Source organism: Canis aureus, chromosome 3 (genome assembly GCF_053574225.1).
Source record: "Canis aureus isolate CA01 chromosome 3, VMU_Caureus_v.1.0, whole genome shotgun sequence".
Classification (NCBI taxonomy): domain Eukaryota; kingdom Metazoa; phylum Chordata; class Mammalia; order Carnivora; family Canidae; genus Canis; species Canis aureus.
Genome location: NC_135613.1, coordinates 43747097 through 43763629, shown reverse-complemented (window position 1 = coordinate 43763629; position 16533 = coordinate 43747097). Strand labels below are relative to the sequence as shown.

At 42.2% G+C, this 16533-nt stretch overlaps 1 protein-coding gene across 2 annotated transcripts in view; it reads left to right on the top strand.

Annotated features, from left to right (window-relative positions):
• The window catches only part of JAK1 (Janus kinase 1), a 155564-nt gene that overhangs the window by 14405 nt on the left and 124626 nt on the right, over positions 1–16533 (top strand). The window contains exon 2 of one of the 2 annotated variants that reach the window (XM_077892135.1): positions 3018–3132. The gene's annotated coding sequence lies outside the window, so the exon portion shown is untranslated. Of the gene's footprint in view, positions 1–3017; positions 3133–16089; positions 16205–16533 lie in introns of those variants that run through there. The other variant, XM_077892137.1, reaches the window with a different exon arrangement.

The following is a 16533-nucleotide window of genomic DNA, read 5'->3' as shown; positions in this document are numbered from 1 at the left end:
GGTCATGGTAGATAATCCTTTTAATATGCTGTTGGATTTGATTTCCAAGTATTTTGTTGAGTATTTTTGCATCCATAAGGCTTATTGACCTGTAATTTTCTTTCCTTGTGATGTCTTTATCTGCCTTTGCTATCAGGATAATGCTGGTCTTATAAAATGAATTAGGAAGTTGTTTTCTCCATCATAATTAAGTGCATCAACTTTGGAGGCAGATGGTGTGAATTTTAATCCTGCCTCTGCTACCAAAAAGTTTGTGGTAAGTTATTTTGTTACTTACCCTGTCTAAACTTAATTTTGCATTCTGTAAAATGAGAGTGTTAGGAGAATTAATTGGGTTCATTCATTGTAAAGCCAGTGGTGTGCTGGTAAATGTTTAACAACTAGCTCTCAGAGGATGTGGAAGTGGGAAACCTTGATTGATAGTGCTTGCCAATTTCCATAGCGTAACTACTGCAGTGACTGATTTTAAGGTGCCAATGTGAAATCATCTAATATGGAGTCAAGGAGACATGCACACAGCCTGTTCTCATGTGCCAGGCTGACTCCAGCACATCACTTTTTAAAAAATAAAGTATGAAGTACATAATAAGTGATCAATGAATAAATATCATTTTCAGTTGCCTTTAACAACAAGAAAAAAATAAAATGAAAAAAGGATGATTCCTGAAAAATCAAGGTATATAACCTCTCTCTATATTGCCTTATGTTCTAAAATATTTTATATTCTAGGTATTTTGAAATGTTATCCTCAGATGGTCTATCCTCTGTGGGAATCACATTTCATACCCACTTTCCCTCTTTAGATCTTGCATCATTGTTTACAGTGAACATAATCACAGGGATGATGGTCCTTGCCCACAAGTCTATTTGCCCTGCTGGCAGCTGACCACACCTGGAAGGACGTGTTGCTCCTAACTGTTTAACCTTGAAGACAGCAGGAAAACTTAGAGACATCATCCTGCCTTGGCTTCCTGGTTGCTAAAGTGTTCTGCTTGATATTGGCCCTGCCAGGAGCCACCAGCCAGTCCTGCTTTCCTAAAAGACACACACAGATTGCCCAACCAGCTCCATTAGGCAAATGACTCTGCAAACGTCATGTCCTCTATACCTGTGCTCAAACCTGGGTTTAAGAAAATCTATGAAGCAAACAAAGACTATCTTACCCTGTCTCCTGGGTACCAGGTCTTAATCTCTTGACCAAATCACTGTGTTGTTCCCATATTCCTTATCCATCCATCCATCCATCCATCCATCCATCCATCCATCCATCCAAGACTTACCGATGTCTGTGGCTGCAAATACAAAGATGCTATATGGCTCTAGTGTCTGTATTCACAGCCTGGGATGGGGTTGGGTAAAGTGGAGATAGAAATGCAAATGAATAGTGGGAATAAGGTATAGTAAGAAAAAGTACAAAAGTACATGTGAAGTGCTCTGTGAAACTAAAGGATGGTTCTTACTTGCCTCAGGGAGCTAAGAAGGTTTTTGCAGGGTGTGTGCAGGTAACCAAAGGGTAAAGCAGAGGTTTGGGGCCAGATTTTGATGGGCTTTGTATGCTCTACTGTGATGCTGAACTTGATCCTCCAGCCACAGGGAGGCTATTTCCTTTCCTCTTCTACTGCCCTGCATCTTAGGACTTCAAGGCTCTGGTCCATGCTAATAAAATAATAACTAGCTTTTTTAGGGCTTACAATGTGCCAGATACTGTACTCAGTGCTTTGAATTCATTATTTAACTTAATCTTCACAACAACCTTAGAAGACAGAAAACCTCATTATCTGCATTTTAGAGATGAGAAAACCGGGATTTAAACCTCAAAGTCTTAAAACTAGGAAGAGGCAGAGCTAAGACCTAGTTCTGATTCTCAGCCAAGACTGTGCTCCTAGAAACAAAAGCCAGTAGGACTTGGTGTAGTTGAGGGATTAGGAAGAGTGGATCCATCTCCCCAAACCAGCCTCTGAAACTTCCCCACATTTTTAAAATGTTCATACTTTAAACCCTCTTACCTCCTACATGGGCTGATGGCAACAATCTGAAAACATCTCGTTTAGGAGACAGTCATGGTTATTGTGGAGCAGGGCTTCATATGATGTTGATGGCAGGGTCAACTTACCTCCAAGACTGTGGTTGTTTCTGGGGTGATGTTGAATTAATGATTAGTCTGCTCATGTATAAGTCAGTTAATGCCCCTCCCAAATAATGTAATGTGTTAACCCAATTAAAAACACCTGTACAACTAAACTGAAGGTCAGAACTGTCAACTCCCATTTTACATTCTGTAAAAGGAAGCAGGAATTCTATTTAACCCTTCTTGCCAGTGTTAGACTTATATATTAACTATATATTAAATATGTACATATATAATTTAATTTAATGTTGATATCAACTCTGTAAAATTGTGTGTACAAATGAGTGACCTGAAGCTCAGAAAGGTAAAACCACTTGTTCAAGGTCATGGAGTCAATTTTCTTTCTACTACTCAAGACTCTCTAACATTGGGGTGGTCTTTAGTTTGTATCCTATCAAATAACTGCCCTTCAGGGTGCCTAGATGGCTCAGTTGGTTAAGTGTCTATCTGCTCCTCAGGTCATGATCCCAGGGTCCTGGGATTGAGCCCCACATCGGGCTGTCTGCTCAGTTCCCTCTCCCTCTGTGGCTCTTTCTCCCAAGTAAATGAATTTAAAAATCTTTAAAAAAAAGACACAAACAACTGCTCTTTTTTTTTTTTTTTTTAAGATTTTATTTATTTATTCATGGAGACACACAGAGAGAAAGGCAGAGACCTAGGCAGAGGGAGAAGCAGGTTCCATGCAGGGAGCCTGATGTGGGGCTCGATCCCGGATTCCGGGATCATGGCCTGAGCCAAAGGCAGAGGCTCAACCACTGAGCCACCCAGGTGCCCCTGCTCTTTTTTTTAATAACGAGGATTTGAATGTCCTTAAAGGAGCATTATTATTTTAGAAATGTGGTGTAGTGAAAAGAGCAGGAGCTTTGACGCCAGATATTCCTGTGTTAAGATTCTAGTGCCTGCTCTTGAAGTGGTGTGACCTTTGGCAGATCACCTGATCTCACCTGAAAAGATGATTGTGAGAATTGCAGCAGATGGCGGGCCCCTGGAATACGTCAGTACAGGTTAGTTCTTTCCAGCTCCTCCTCGGTGTAACATGAATAGACAGCTCCAGCCAACTCAAGCAAATTGGTTACATACTTACTGCATTTTTACAGGTATGTAAATTTATTTTAATTGAAACAAATTCCTGCTATATGATATTCTGGGGGGAATTTTGGGGAAGGTATTGTGAAGCTAGGCAAATTATACAGCTCCCAGACCAGTCAGGGAGGCTCATGACTCAAGAGAATTTTGGGGGAGAAAACAGAAATGATGCTGTGTTGGAGCCACAAAATATCTGGGCAGAGACATGACACAGGGACAGATGGAATGAGAAATAGCAATAGAAGGCAGCAGACACAGATTTCCCAAGACTGATGGTTGTAGTACACACTGTATGAATGTGTGTGTGTGGGAGAGACCAGTTGGAAAGGGTCAAGGAACCCATCATGACCCCCCTCCTGCCTTCTCTCCTGCTCTGTCCCCCCATAGCACTTTCGGTTTCTCTTAGAGTAACCAGTGTACTTATCTCTTTGTAACAAGGTGGAGAGAATATAATTGTCTCTTAAGAGCTGGAGCCAAAATTCCACTTGGGGCTAGAAGCACCGAGGTTTGGAAAATTGGGTATAACCGAATTGGTTGCAGAGCCTGAGGCAAAATGTCATGACTTGAGGATATGGATGTTAGAGGAAGGTCCAGTTGCTGTGGGTACTGTGCAATTTTGGGGGGTAATCTGGGATGGAGAGTGTGTGGGAAAGAGAGGAGGGAGGGCAGAGGGCAAAGAGAGAGAGAGAGAGCAGCTAGCAGCATAGCTGAACTGTGATTCCTCCCTGCCATTCCCTACATCTCCAGCAATGACCATCAAAGTCAGGTTGCTTTGTGTGAGTGCCTTTGATGGGAAAACCGGGAAGGGGCAGAGTTTCATTTCAACATTGTGCAGAACATATTAGATGTGAGGAAGTGGAAGTGTCCCTTTGAGTATCATCCAGCTCTGGAAAGGGCTGTATACTTCCATAGGCCAGTGTTAAGGGTTGGGGATTCAAACCAAGTTTACCCAGATCTTTGCGAGCCAAAGGAGCCTCAGCTGACCTCTGAGTTATATCTCTGATTTCTTTCTCTTTCTTTCTTCACCTTTCCCTCCCCACCAACATATACCCCGTACAGTACTTCACATAGAGTAGGCACCCAGCTCTATTCAGTTGTGCTGAATCATATAAATATTCTGTGTGGTTTCTGCTGTTATGGTATGTATTGAGTAAAATTGAGTAAATTGAGTAAAGACAACACACACAGATATATTTCACACATAAGAATAAACCTAATCCTAAAAATTCTGGGAAGGATATAAATACCATCTAAATAGGCTTATCACTTTCCCATCTCTTTGTTTTTTGGTAACATTCAAGGTTCAATTCACATTTTACCCTTCAGGAAGGTTACCTGGATTTTCTTTTTCCTTTTTTTTTTTTTTTTTAATTTACCTGGATTTTCGGTGATGTTTCCTATCTCTGAAATCTTATGCCATTACCCTTCTGTGTCAGCCACTTGACACTTGATCATTTATTTTTAGGGTGGATGTTTTGCCTTTTCTTCTAAAAAGCAGTCTCTGAGGACCACTCTTGCTAAGGGCTGAGTATACTATTCTATACACATAGTTGTTCGGTTGATTGTTACTTATTGTGTGTTTCTTGCATCATATTCTCAGAAACTTCAAAATTTAGTAAGTACTTGGCATATACTGGTACTGAATAAAATATTGTTCAATTGAGTTAAATCATTGGGTGCCACAGACCTCTGAGAATCTATGAGTCCTAGATACCAATCTCCTGCCAGAATAATAGAAAATTAGAACTTGGGGAGAGATGAAATCTAGTTCTTGTTAAGCTTTATTTTCCTATTGCTTTTAAGTATGTAATTTAGGCTTTCCACCCAAAACCCAAATATGATTTATTGGCCAATCACTTTTACATGGATACTATGAGGTTAAAAAATAAAGATGCACAGAATTTTGATGCTGACAGACATCATAAAAATCATGTGCTCTAACCCAGGAGAAGTACAAGCTCAGAGAGGTTAAACAGACTGCCTTATGTTTTCTTGGCCTGTCACAGAGCTCACTGAGCATTCAGGTCCCATGCTTTCTGGTACAGTGGCCTTTCCAGGCTCTAAGCTTGGCTGTCAGAATAGTGCTTTCATTATTAATGCAGTATACTAAGTCCCTGGTGTAGAATAAGCCTCATTATTAAAGCTAGTAAGTAAAAAAAAAAAAAAAAAAAAAGGCTCGTAAGTCAGTCCAAAGCAATCTGATATTCCTGTAAAACTGAATAGATTTTGAAGTAAAGAATCCTAGAGTTCACTGCCTTCCAATGGGGCTATCCTCTCATTTATCCTATGTATATATATATCTCCCATAAATGAACACTTCTGTATGAATATTCATTAAAATAGTTTTATTGATTCTGTTATAGTGCTGTTAATTACATGAACCACAAAAGCCTTCAGTTAGATTAAGCCATAATAAATAAGATTAGTAATACTCTGCTCTGTATATTGAGTGTTTTTATAATAAATGGATGTTCATCTTTTCAGAAATTACTACATTGATATCTTATATCAGATATCTGACTTTTTTAGTAAAAAAACTTGAGTGTCTTCTAACTATTGTTACTAACTATGATTATTCATCCTTATGATAACCCTATCAAGTGGACATTATGATTTTCCTCACTTACAGGTGAGGAAGAAATTAAAGCTCCTAGAAATTTGGTCTCTTGACCGAGATCTCACAGTAGGGGAGGCCAAGATTGAATGAGATAATATATATGTACTTAGCACAGTGATCGATGGATAGTGGGTTGAATAAATGCAATTGAAAGAGTCAGTGTGAAGTGAGAAGAAAGATGAAGCTGTTTTGAAGATGGCATGTAAGGTATATAATTCCTATGTATAAAACATGTATGACCCATGGGTGGCTCAGTCAGTTAAATGGCCCATGGGTGGCTCAGTCGGTTGAATGCCTGACTCTTGGTTTCAGCTCAGGTTGTGATCTCAGGGTTGTGAGATGAGCCCTGTCTAGCTCCACGCTGAGTCTGCTTGAGATTCTCTCCTTCCCTTCTACCCAACCCTCTCTACTCTGCAGGCTCTCTCGCTCTCTCTCTAAAATAAATAAATAAGTCTTTAAGAAAAAAAACAAACATATAAGACTAAAATTTGATTCTGAGCTTCCTAACAATCAACAGGAGAAACACGATCAATTATATAAGTGATAAGTAACCTTGCCCAAAAAAGTATAACTATCTGGATCTCAGACCTAAGGGCCTTTTTTTTTCTTTTTTTCTTTTTCTTTGCTTTCTTCTTCTTTTTTATTTTTATTTTTTAATGTTTAAAAAAGATTTTATTTATTTATTCATGAGAGACACACAGAGAGAGAAGTAGAGATACAGGCAGAGGGAGAAGCAGGCTCCATGCAGGGAGTCTGATGTGGGACTCGATTCCTGGTCTCCAGGATCACGCCCTGGGCCAAAGGCAGGCGCTAAACTGCTGAGCCACCCAGGAATCCCTTTTTTCTTTTTCTAAAGACACATGTTTAACACCCTGGCAAGGATCTGAGAGGATGAGGCAAACTTAGCATAGAATACATGGGATGGCTGTTTGAAGCCTGGAAGAAGTAATGGCCAAAGCTGAGTGAAGTGGAGATGCCCTGGCAGAAGGCAGAGGAGGGGTTAAGAAGTGGAGGGAAGGGGCATGCTAGAGTGGAAATACTATGTAAGGCCAGAAGCCCCAAGAGGATTATGTTTCATGAGAGGCTCAAAGGACATACAATTCACCAGGACCGTTTAGAATGCACTGCAGAGAAAGCTGTCCATATATCACCAAGGAGTCACTTCTGACAGTCTGGGCTTGAAGTAGGAGAGTGGACCTGAGGCTGGACTCCTTAATAGCCATGGACATGTTGGAGCTCCTCCTAAGGAACAGAGAGAGGCCAATTGGAAGTGCTGAACTACCAGAATCCATGAGGCCACAGTACTATAATAACCAGTAGAGACAAAGCAGCAGCCACAGGGGCTTGGTCAGCAGAGATACAGGGGAGGGTTAACAATTCATAGTATCCCAAAGGGCAAATATGTAGACAATGAAGGTACTACATAAAATCTAAAAAACAGAGGGCCTGTGATCACGTGGTCCCCTGGTCGCATACATTACATATGACACCACCATCTAGAGCAGTGGACCTCATAGAGTGCTGGGAGGCCTTGGAAAGGCACATCTGAAATGACAGATCAGAGGCAACTGAGAGACCAATTGTCTTCCCGTAAGATAGGCTTTACATCAGAGACCTTTGTATGACAGTGTGTCCACACCTAGGAACCAAGGAATTGGAGCAGGAGTGGTGCCATTTACCATCACTCCTAATGACTCACTGGGGAACTTTGTCCACATTCTAAATTATAGCTGTTGCCATGGCCCTTTGGATTCCTTGTCTCCAGAGACCAGCAGGGGTAAAAGGGTCATCATCATAGCAGGGAGAATCCATCCTCATCAGCAGGAGGAGTACCTTTTACAAACACAGCTAGGGAGGAACATGAGTGGAATCCAGGAGAACACAGGGGCCTCTCCTGGCACTCAGTTACCCCATTGGAACTGTGACAGGAAGCGTATAGCAATCCCGGCCTGAGAAGGGTGTGACTGCAAAGGGCTCAGACTCCTAGGGAATGAAGATTTGGGTCACTTCAACAGGTAAACCACCAGAACCTGCCAAAGTAATAGCTAAGCATGAGAGGAATTTAGAATGGACGGAAGAGAAAACAAAAAACCATAAAGAATGGACAGAAGGAGAGGATGTGAACCAGCTATGGCTCTGAGACCAATGGTGGTGACCTGGCCATAGTCTGCCTCATTAACCATCTTTTCTAAATTTCCCTGCAGAAAGACAGGTCCACAAACCTGTGGAAGTCCTGCTCTCTGAACCTGCTATAGAAGTGGACCTGAGCAGTGCAGTGGGTAGAATGCAGCCGCCATGAAAGTGCACGGCTCCAATCTCCTCCTTGAAGGGAGCATGACTAATGGCAGTTCAGCTATTTCCTGTCTGCATGCATTACTAGGTTTGTGCAGGGACTGGACTTTCCATGCCAATGACTGAGCATGCAAGCATATGAAGGCAGGCCAGTTCCAGTGAGTGGTGGCCACTTTGGCTTGAAGACTTCTCAGTGGCTTACTGAGGTTTTCCTGGAAATGTGCTCTTTCTATTCCTTCCTCCCATTCCCCCTCTTTTCTTCCATAGATATTGGAGCTGCAACATGGTCTGGAGGCTTCCCTCACTTTCACTTGCCTTCTCCCCCTCTATAGGCATTTCCCCAATAAATCTCTTGCTTATCTAATCCTGTCTTACTTGTTTCTTGAAGGACCTAAACTTATGTATGCTCCCCAGTTAGTGACTGGTAATTAAGTGCAGTCCATGCACCATAATGTAGGTAAAACAGTGAGTTTGTATATGCCTTCTTAGTCAATCTTCATAATCATTTATTAGGATAAATGGGCTGGGTCCTGTTATTCCAATTTTACATATGAGGAAACTGAGGATTAATTTAGGAACTTGCCTGGGGTATACAGCTAGTAACTGGTAGAGCTGAGCTGAAATTCAAACTTAGGTCTGTATTACTCCAAAGTCACCTTTACTACTCAGCTATGGGACAGCTGGGTAAAGAGCAGAGTTGACATTTTAAGAGAGTTGAAGTCTGTAAGGAAGGAGTGAGCTGAGAAAGTTCTCCAAATTACATCAAGGTATATCCCAAGAAATAATTTTTTAAAAAGATTTTATTTATTTATTCATGAGAGACATACAGAGAGGCAGAGACATAGGCAGAAGGAGAAGCAGGCTCCCTGCAGGGAGCCTGATGTGGGACTCCATCCTAGGATTCTGGGATCACACTCTGAGTGGAAGGCAGACACTCAACTGCTGAGCCACTCAACCATTGGGACACGCAGATGTCCCTCAAGCAATAATTTTAAGGTAGTACTGATACTGTCATCAAATGCATGATAGAAGGGCAGCCTGGGTGGCTCAGCAGTTTAGCGCTGCCTTTGGCCCAGGGATCGGGGTCCCATGTTGGGCTTCCTGCATGGAGCCTGCTTCTCCCTCTGCCTGTGTCTCTGCCTCTCCCTCTCATGAATAAATAAATAAAATCTTTTAAAAAATGCATTATAGAAGCATCAAAGCTCTGGACAGTATTCCCTCAATAATTTTAGTCCAAAAAAGTTTTAAAGTGGGCATTCACAATCATACATATGTGATTCAATTGCTTTCATCTTTTTTCTTTCTCTGAATGATACTTTTAGCAAATATCTACTGAACTTTTACTATATGTCATGCATGATTCCTTCCAGGCAAAAAATAATGTACATTCCTTTTGCTTCCCCATTACACGTAATCAGACTCTTTTTTCTTACTTTCAGTCTGTCATCATCAGTATTATCGATGGCCTACTGCTTTCATGGTATTAGGCAATAGGAAAGGATCTCTCTCCTGTAAGTATAATTTCCTCATCTTAGAAGGTGACTAATTCTTTTTTTCTTTTTAATACATTTTATTGGAACAATTGATTATCCATGTACTAAAAATTCAGAGATTATACAAAAAAGTTTTAAATGTCAAGTGAATCATAGAACCTAAAGTGAGAACTAAAGATACAAATTTTCTAGAAGAAAATGGGTGAACATATCTATTATCCTGGATTAGGCAGAGATTTCCTAAATATGACACAAATAGCATACATCAAAAACTTTTAAAAATTGATAAGCAGGATAATCAAAATTAAGACTTGTTTGAAATGCACTCAATATATTAAAACAAAAAGGCACACTGTTCATATTACTATCTATTATACATACCAATAATGAAAGACATTTATTATTCATAATATCATATATTAATATTAATAATATTATTATCATATCAATAATTATCATATATAATTCATTCTTAAAGTGATATAAGAAGATAAAAAACTGATTAAAAAAAGGAGGAATGACTAGACACTTCAAAAATAGAAGATACTCATTCACATGGCAAAGAAGCACATGAAAAATTCTCAGCACCATTCATTATTCATTGGGACAACACAAATGATTATTTCAAACCCACTGGATTTGATAGAATTACAAAGAGACTGGTAATACCAAGTGTGATAAAGATAAGGAGCCACTGAAGATTTTATACAACGCCGGTGGGCATACAGAAAGAGACTGCTACTTTGGAAAGTCATTGATCTGTTTCTTATAAAGTTAGGTACACAATTATCAGATAACCTGAAAGTAAAGGAGACTAATTTATTATTATTTTTAGTTATTTATTTACTCATGAGACACACACAGACACACACACACACACACACACACACAGAGGCAGAGACACAGGCAGAGGGAGAAGCAGGCTCCACACAGAAAACCCAATGTGGGACTCGATCCTGGATCTCCAGGATCACCCCCTGGACTGAAGGGGGCACTAAACCGCTGAGCCACCCAGGCTGCCCTAATTTAATGGATTAGAGACCACATAGGTAACTGTCCCGTTACTGTCTAAATTTAGTTTAGAGGTAAAAGATTTAACATTTTCTTTTTCCTTTCTTTTCTTTTCTTTCTTTCTTTCTTTCTTTCTTTCTTTCTTTCTTTCTTTCTTTCTTTCTTTCTTCCTTCCTTCCTTCCTTCCTTCCTTCCGAGGGTAGGATGAGGGAAAGGGATTGTTAAATAAAGAGCATTTATTGAATACTATATTTTCAATATAAATGACAGTCTTGATTTTAAAAAATAGCCCTTCAGACACTTTGGAGTATCCGCTGAAAATTCAGATGGTTTAAATATTGGATATTTAAAGCATTGAGTTGTATGAAACCTAGAATGATGTAGAATAAACATTTATGTCATCCTCCGTCATTCAGTCTGTTAAATCTTTATTCCCCCCTAGCATATATCACTCTCTGTCATTATTCTAATTATTGACTCATTTGTTTATTTTCAGCTATCCTCTCCAGTTAGGAACCTTCTCTGTCTTGTTTCACTGCTATATTCACAGTGCAGAATAATGCCTGCACAAAATTTGGTACTCAACAAATATTCGTTATATTCATTTGTCTAACTTAAGGAGAGAGGATGACTTCTTAAAGACTCACAGAGGAAATCACAATGCAAAAAAAAAATAATAAAAAACCCACAACCGTAACATACTTGACTGTAAGAAAATGGAAAATTTTTCTGAGCATAATCTTTTTGAGCAAATAGTATGTTGGAAAAATACAGATCAGAAGGATGACAGAAAAATATTGCTATCTTTATTAAAGATATTGTTATTAGGGATCCCTGGGTGGCGCAGCGGTTTGGCGCCTGCCTTTGGCCCAGGGCGCGATCCTGGAGACCCGGGATCGGGTCCCACGTCGGGCTCCCGGTGCATGGAGCCTGCTTCTCCCTCTGCCTGTGTCTCTGCCTCTCTCTCTCTCTCTGTGACTATCATAAATAAATAAATAAAATCTTTAAAAAAAAAAAAAAAAAAAAAAAGATATTGTTATTACAAACTGCTGGAAGATACTATGACCCCAGTAGGTAGCAGGAAAGAATGAAAACAGAATTCCCCCTATGTACTCCATGAACACCCATTGATAAATTAAAAGAAAAATGAAAAATAGAAACTAGTGAGAAAGCACATGGAAAATTATTAATCTCTCTAATAATCATAGAAATTCAAAATTAAAGCAAAAATACATTGAAAAAATTTAAATGTAAATAATTTTATTTTTTAATTAATTTTTAAATTTTATTTTAAGTAGGCTCCACCCAATGTAGGGTTCAAACTCATAACTCCAAGATCAAGAGTTGCATGCTCTACCAACTGAGCCAGCCAGGTGTCCTAAAGATGTAATCATTTTAAAAATGATAATGTTTGGGGCACCTGGGTAGCTCAGTTGGTTGTGTGTGCCTTTGACTCAGGTCATAATCGTGCAGTCCTGGGATTGAGCCCTGCTGAGTAGGGGAGACTGTTTCTCCCTTTCCCTCTGCCCCTGCTCATGCTCTCTCTCTTGCTCACTCTCTCAAATAAATAAAAAATTAAAAAATCTAAAAAAAATAATGTTCACTGTTGCAGAACCTGACATTTTGTACACTTTTCAGGGCAGTGTAAACTTTTGGAAACTTCCTGGAAAGTGACTTGCCAATATGAATCTGTGAACCAGAAATCTAAAAATATGCAGTCTATTTAACTCAATAATTCCATTTCTGTGAATCTCTCCTAAGATAATTGCCTAAATAGTATATATTTAATTATTGTTATTTGCATGAAGAAATTTGTTAGTTATAAAGACTTTTGTAGAACATGAAAGATGCTCATAAATTAAACAAATTTAAGGAACAATTTATAAAATTTCATGGACACCATGATTATACTTAAATTAAAAATATGCATAGTGAAAAAAATAACTGGAAGAAAATACATAATATGGTAAACATTTATATCAGGGTTACAAAATTACAGGGATTTTTTTTTCTTTTCTCTTGTTGCCAAGTTTTAACCATTAAATTTCATGATCTGTACAATGGTATTTTAGTTTAGTACAACTTGTTAAGGCAAACCTTATTGTTTGAGTCTATTTTCCCATCGTAATCTAATCTTTTCCAGAGAAATAGATTGGTCAGCAGTTTTTTAAAAAACTATTTATTTATTCATGAGAGACAGAGAGAGAGAGGCAGAGACACAAGCAGAGGGAGAAGCAGGCTCCATGCAGGGATCCCGAAGCGGAACTCGATCCTGGGTCTCCAGGATCACACCCTGGGCGGTGCTAAACCACTGAGCCACCTGGGCTTCCCGCAAACACTTTTTTTGATGAAGATTTCCATGGGAAACCCATGTGAATGATTGCTGGTTGGATGGGGTTGTTTTTTGAAAATTTCCTGATAAGAGGTTTCTACTTCATGGCATTTGGTTTAGTTCAATTTAGATGAATATTTGTAGCAGGATTGCAGGTTTCATGTTACATGTTACATATTAGAAGGAAATATATGTAGTCCTCCTTTCATACTGTTCTCTCTCGTATGTTCCTTATAGGATGACTATCCAAACTTTTTCTATTCTCAAAGATAAAATTGAATTCCTTATCCAATTTAGCTAGTGGTTGGTTGTTCTTAGTCAATTTGTCAACTAATTTGGAAAATTTCGGTCACGTGAGGCTCTTCCTTTTGCTTCAGCGCCCACATCTAAACCAGTTACCAGGCAGTCTCTTCTACTAAGGCTTTTGACACTTTCATGTTTATCTCTCCCTAGTCCACTGCTTTAACTATTGATGTTATCACTTGTAGCCTGCAGCTCTATAATGCTACAGATCCATCCTCCACCTTACCTTTACCTTAGTGATTCTCAAAAGGGATGATTTTTGTCCCTCAGAAGACATCTGGCAATGTCTGAGGACATTTTTGGTTGTCATAACTGGGCCAGGAGGTGGGGGGGGGGCTGTTGGGGGGCGTGCATGAAAAGCAAGGGGGATTGCTACTGGCATCTAGTGGTTAAAGGATAGAGATGCTGCTAAGCATCTTGCAATACGCAGGAAGCATCCCATAACAAAGAATTTTCTGGCCCCAAATGGCAATAGTGCTGAGATTGAGAAACCCTGCCCTAGGGGGATTTTTGTAAAATACAAACCCACTTAAAGACCTTGAGAACACACACTATGTCTTTCAGACAAGATGTGTGCATAACTCCCATCTTATTTGCCAGCCACACAACATATATGTATTACTGTCTGAATATGCCATGATCCCTGCCTGGGTTCCTGTGATTTATCTGTTCCTTTGTAGTTTCTTCTTTCCTTCCTAATTTCCTCAGGCTAGATTGGGTAATTATCCTCTAGGATCAGCTTTTATCAGAGCATGAATCACATTGATCTCTCACCTGTCTGTTATTCTAGTCCAATGTGAGCATCAGAGGTCAGGAACTGGGTCTTTCCCCCAGAATCTTCAGCATTTAGTGTAATGCCTCATACAGGGAAATACACTCAACCAAGGCCCTTCTTTTTTTTTTTTTTTTTTTAACCAAGGCCCTTCTGATTCCATTTATATAGCAGTCAGATTCATTCTTGAGTAGGATGGGGTCACTGCTGCTGTCCCGACTTTATCTTTATTCTTTGCCTTCCCCAAAACGTGGCTCTTTCATGTTTCCATCTCCATTCATTCACGTCCAACCTGTTACTTTAAGACCCAGCTCAACAAAAGTGATTTACCAAGCCCACCACGTGGGTCACCCAGGCCTGCATGATCTTTGTTCGCCTTCAGCATAATCCCAATGAGGAAGATATTATCCCAATTAAAAAAATTATTTATTTATTCATGAGAGACACAGGGAGAGAGGCAGAGACCCAGGCAGAAGAAGCAGGCTCCCTGCAGGGAGCCCAATGCAGACTCATCCCAGGACCCTGGGATCAAGACCTGAGCTGCAGGCGGAGGCTCAACAACTGAGCTACCCAGGTGCCCAGTATTATTCCAATTTAACAGGTGAAGAATATGATGCCAATAGCTGAGTGGCAAGTGAAGTAGCCGGTGAACATAAACACTCCATAAGTGTTTATGGAGGCAACTGGGCCAGGACCTTCCCTGCTTGATTCTCCTGTTTTCTCTGTGAATTCTCCTATATCCTTCCAGAAGGCACACTGGAGATTTTTTAGTCTGCTCCTCAACTTTTATGAGTAAACTGTAAATTATTTCGGGTATCCCAAGTGACTAACGGTGGGAGCCAGACCTAAAATCCAGAACCCTAAAATCAAATGCTCTCCTCACTCACCAGGTTCCACACCAGCACTTTTTGCTCTGGAGGAGGTAAATTATCCCTCAAGTTATCAGAAACCCTCCAGCTGGATTAGCCAAATCAGGGCATGTGAGGCAGCCTCCTTCCACAGTGACCTACAGAAGCCTGACCACACCTAGGCAGATTTTCAGGGGGAGGACACTGGAGTGTTTCAAGCTCAAGAATGCAACAGATTTGAACTTTTAAAAGCTCACTGTGGAAAATTAATTGGAAGCTGGAGTGATGCAGAACCTGAACTGGAGAGGTGCTTGTCGTCCTTCAGGTAAAGAGATGTGCGGAACTTGGATCACGTGGTTGGAACGGAGAGGCAAAAGGACTGGAGATATCTCGGAAGTAAAATTGTCAAGATTTGGCTGGATCTGAGTCCTGGCTGTAGTGTGACTTTAAGATTCATAAGCCTCAATTCGTTTTGTCATAGATAAAATAATGGCTACTTTGAGAGATTATTAAAAAAAAAATGAAAAGCGCTGAATACATTAGGTATCCACAAGCGTTAAGTTTCTTTTTAAATTTAAAAGAGCTCTTTAAATACGGAATGCGTTGGATGTGAAGACATTTGCCTATGTCAGAGAAGACTTCTTTGATCTTAAGTTCCGGGGAGTCCAGGGCCGCCCAGCTCCCCTGTTAGTCTCTCGGGACAAGGAGTTAGGACTGCGATGAGGGCATCCCGGCGCGGGAGCCTGTGGCGGAGGGCTCGCCTCACTTAGCAGGGGGTCGACCTGTAGCCCAAACCTGACGGCAGTTTTACTATCGGCCCGGGCCGACCTCTCGTTTCTAGAATGGTGTTTGCAGAAAACACGGTTAAAAAAAAAAAAAGGGGGGGGGGAGTGAAGGAGCGAAGGCACCTGCGGACGGAGAGGGGGCAGCTCGGAGGCGCCGGGCGCCGCGCGGCTGCAGAGCTCCAGCCTCCACCGCGGCCGCCGCCGCCCCCTCTTTCCTGGACCGCCGCTCGTGACGTCACGCGAGGGCGGGGCCGGCCCCGGCCTGGGGGGCGGAGCCAGCGGCGGGGCGGGGCGGGGCGGGAGCGTCGCGGAGCGCAGGCCGCGGCGGCGGCGGAGTAGCCAGCAGCCGCAGACAGCGCGGGCCCGCGCCCCAGCCCCGGTCGCCGGTCCCGCGCCCCCTCCTCAGCCGCGGGCGCGCGCAACGCCGGGGCCCCGCGGGGCTGGCTGCCGAGCGAGCGAGCGGGCGGGCGGGCGGGCGGCCGGAGCTGCGCGGCGACCCGGAGCGCCCGCTGCCCGGCCCGGGCGCACGCGGAAGTGGTGAGTGTCACGGAGGGGAGGCGGCCGCCGCCGGCCGAGCGAGGGGCGCGGAGTCCGGCGCCGGCGGGCGGCGCGGCCGCTGCTCCCCGGCGGGGCGAGCCGCGCACCCCCGGCGCTCGGCGAGCGCGGCGCTGGCCCGGGGGGCGGGGGCGTGTGGGCGCGGGCGGGGACGCGGGGGATTTCCAGCCGAGCGGAGCCGGCCGGCTGCTGGGAGGCTGGGGGGCGGGGGCCGCACGCCGGGAGGGCGGAGGGAAGGTCAGGGCTCGCCGCCCCCTCCCCCCGGAGCGCACATCAAGTTTTCATAAACAAGCCTGGAGCGCGCTGACATC